Here is a 4,132-nt window from a genome sequence, read left to right on the forward strand (position 1 = left end):
TGTAGCTCCCTGACAATGACCTATCATTACCTATTACCGAGAACCGCACATTTGCCAGGTTGTCGCACCGACATAAAATATGTTCTGTCGTTTCTTCCTCAGATTGGCAGAACCTACACATAGCTTCGTCCGTCAATCCAATTAGCTTGTCTATTCAGCTTACCATGCCCTGTTAGTGGACCCACTACAGCTTTGACTGTCTTTCTGTCCTTGCTTATCAGGCCTACCGTGAATTTGGGCGAATATTATACAATGAACTTTTTCGCCAGTCTCTGCTCTGGTAGTTCTAAGTTCACTAAAACTTTCATAGTCGCTTGTTAAGTACCCGAAGTGATTTTCATTACTTAGAGAACACTTTGTATAAACGCAAGAAACTGTATACTCTAACATAAAGATATTTTTTCACGCTGTCATAAACTCTGTCATGTCCTTTTTTATCACTGAAACCATACCATTCGGCGTCTTCAGACCGAATAAAAGCATCCGATGTACATTATCTCGACTTATTTATTTTTCTCCAGAGTTTCCAGAGATACTTTTGTTCGAACAGAGTCGGTTCGAACGCTGGTGTAAGAATTTGAAGTTTTGATCGACAACGAAACAGTCTCTAAAACTTTCCCAACGTAACGAAGAATGAATATCTTTTTCCTTTTTATATTGATAAAGATAATAAAGTTTATAAAGTTCCAAACAAGAAATTTATGATTGAAAAGGAGAATGAATAACGTTTTTATGGGACTTTTACTTTAAGGCTTGTTTATAAAAGTTTTATTTATTGGATTTATTTTTTTTTCTATTTATGAGTCCTGATTCATCTAAAATTTATATATTCTATTTTTTTCTTTTTTTATAATAATTCAAATAGATAGAAATGTCAGAGTGTCATCTTGAATTACAGAAAAGTTGTATTTTCTGTAATTTTTTGCATGTTGTTTGTCGAAATCTTCCCTAACTCGGTGATAGTGTTTAAAACACAAATAATTAGTGGGTTGGATATTAGACATAGGGTTACCACCTTTTTGCAAAGTAAAAGAAGGATTGGACTATGAAAAAGGACCCGGGGGGGGGGGAGACCTGTTTGATTGGGAACCGCTGATTTATAAATCGCTATTTTAAAATTTTGAAAAGCTCTTTTTAAGGTCAAAATGGTTAACCAACACCTATTAATATTTGTCACAACCTAAACCTGTTAATATTCGGTGTCTAAAGTGTCATTTCAGATTAAATGGCGAGTACTAAATAATGTTGCCGATTCTAAACAATAGTGTACTGTTTTATTAGGATTAAAAATGATATTTTTTGTGGCTTGGTACGTTTGACCAAACCAAACCAAACCAAACCAAACCAAACCAAACGTTCACAAATAATTTTTTAAACAATTTTTAGTTTTGCAAATAAAATAAAAATATTTGAAACTAATACTCTTGGTAATAACCTGAGAGTAATTATATATTGAGAAATTATGGTTACACTTGTTGAATTTCACACGATGTCAGTTTAATAATATATTATGAATATGTTCGTACTTTTGTGCTTAGGCGTAAAAAGGCTTTACTGTTATACCTAAATGTTAAAATTACTTTTTTATATTGCAATCACGTCTCAAAAGTTAATACTTCTGTGAAGTTTGAAAAAAAAACATTTATTTATAAGTTTTATAACATATCTAATTAAATTTGGATGAAAGGAATATTGCTGGTTCCTCTAGATATTTTTTTCAGAATTGAAAATATATAAATAAAAAGAACCTTTTAAGTCATAAAAAGTCAAAAAGACAATTTGTTCCAAAAAAAGGACTGTCTTTTTCAAAAAAGGACAGGTGGCAATCCTAATTAGAATAGAATAGCAGAAAGTATCGTTGCAAAAATATGGTATACAGAATAAAAGAAGACAGATGCAAAACATAGATCTATATGACATTTATTTAACAAAGTTAATCTATTTTTGTTTGTTAGGAAAATTTGTTTAGGAGTAAAAAGGCACTGGCAAACTGGTTGCCATTTCGATTCTAATGGAAACCAGTACAAAGCAGTAAACTAGTAAAAGTAAAAAGGTTTTTTTATTTCTACATTTTTGACCTAACCTTTTTTCCAGAAACGAACCTGCCACAACTGTATAAACATTATTTAAAAAAAACTTAAAAAAGTGTCAAAAATGTATTTTTAAAACAGGTTTTGTTTAATATTAATATAATAAATAAAACTTCTTAAAGAATATATACAACACTTATAGTTATTGTCTAATTTGTACTAAATGTAATTAAGTGAAAATTATATGTATGTATTTATAATCCAGTTTTGGTTAAATATCTCCTTCCAATGTACTAAAATCAACCTACTATATACTAATTTAATTACAAAACTTAATACTAACTGCAATGTTAATATTAACGTCTAAGTCGACCTTAGAGTGATATAGTCTAAGAATTCGACTAAGACTTATCCTGTGGACATGTATCCGAACGTATCCGGTCAGACACAGCTACTTTTACTGCGTTACAGTACAAAAAACTGCGCAATTTTAGTGAATCCTCATCTGAACACGCACTGCATCCTCAAAAGTGTCAGGTGCAGGAAGTCAACGTTTAGTGGGCCTTATATCCTTAAACCACGGCTCTGTCTCTACTTTCCGGAGAGGTGAGAGTTCTTCTTATATTGATATTACTTTCGTTTCCAGAAGTATAAATACACAGTTTCACAATTGGACGGTTTGAAAGTTGAATGTCTGGAAAAAGGAAATATCGCACCTTACCTAAGACGTATGATCACGAACTCTCAGAGAGAAAGCTGAAGATTACTGAGATTTCCGAAATAGACGTGATATGTGGGGTTCCGCAGGTATATGTGCTCGGCCCTCTCCTCTGAAATTTGTACTACGATGTACTTAGACTAGAAATACCAAAGAAAGTAAAATTAGTAGCATATGCCAATGACCTTGCTATCATAGTTAGTGCAAAAACGAAAGGACAAGTGGTAGCAGATGCTAATATTGCATCTGCTAACAAAAAAAAAAAACTTAAAAAAATTAGAACTGGCACTAGAAAAAACGTCGGCTGTATTACTAAACCAGCGGTAGTTTGTATGCAAGAAGGCGTGCATCGACGTTCTGCACATGGATATAGGGACTAAATCTAAAAAAGGTGGAGAGATCAGCTCTGCTACTATCCAGGTTAATACCAAACAAAAATGGACTAACTGAGCAAAAAAAACTCCTTAGTACAACACTAAGGAGTTTTTTAACCTAACCTAACCCACTCAATTTTACTTTAGGCGGTACCTGTCTGGCAGGAAACCTTAAAATGTGAGAAATACAAACAGCTGTGCCAGAAAATTACAAAGGAGGGTTTAGAGAAATTATGCGGAAAGAATTGCATATTCGCATAGCGATGCGTCATAGTGGGTCAAAATCCCACACTACCTGAATCTAACAACGCTTAGGTGCCTTTTGAATATTTTTCAAAAAGAACATTTTGAAGCAAAAAAAATGTATATACTAGACGATGGCTTCCAAATAGAATTGGACTTGTGAATAAATACTAAAATTACTTGAATTTGTGGAAGATAATAAATGTTGTGAAATAAGAAAATTGTGCAAACAAGTTTCCGTAATAGAGGCAGCTATTGGAGTAGCAGAAGATGAATTAAAAAAAACTCCATCAATATCCATATTTTCTCCTTTATATTTTTTTCAAATATCGATAGAAACACCACGAGATACTTAAAAAATCAGAAAATTTGTAAAATACGTTGGCCGCAGTATGGTATGCTGCAAAAACCGGGTATCGTGTGTAAACACAAACGCAACCTTTTTATAAAGTTGCAAATTTAATAGATACCCGCAGTAGAAAATCCGCTTGCAGCATGTTCTTATGGCCTGCGATGCTATACTTGAAATCGTTCGCATTTTGCGTTAGCCCATTCACGTGTATTGTGATATGGCTTTCTCGAAGATACAAGTGATATTTGACGATGCCAGCGGTCAAGAATAGGTACTCTGTATGTGAACACGACACGAAACTTACGAAAATACGGTGCAGTAAAAGCAGCTATGCCTGACCTTATCTTTAAGGTAGCAGAGCTGTATGGAGGCCATATTTAGACAATTATTTCCCATTCATTTATGAATCCTAGTC

The sequence above is a fragment of the Sitophilus oryzae genome, unplaced genomic scaffold (genome assembly GCF_002938485.1).
Source record: "Sitophilus oryzae breed Bouriz unplaced genomic scaffold, Soryzae_2.0 scaffold_1297_pilon_pilon, whole genome shotgun sequence".
Classification (NCBI taxonomy): domain Eukaryota; kingdom Metazoa; phylum Arthropoda; class Insecta; order Coleoptera; family Curculionidae; genus Sitophilus; species Sitophilus oryzae.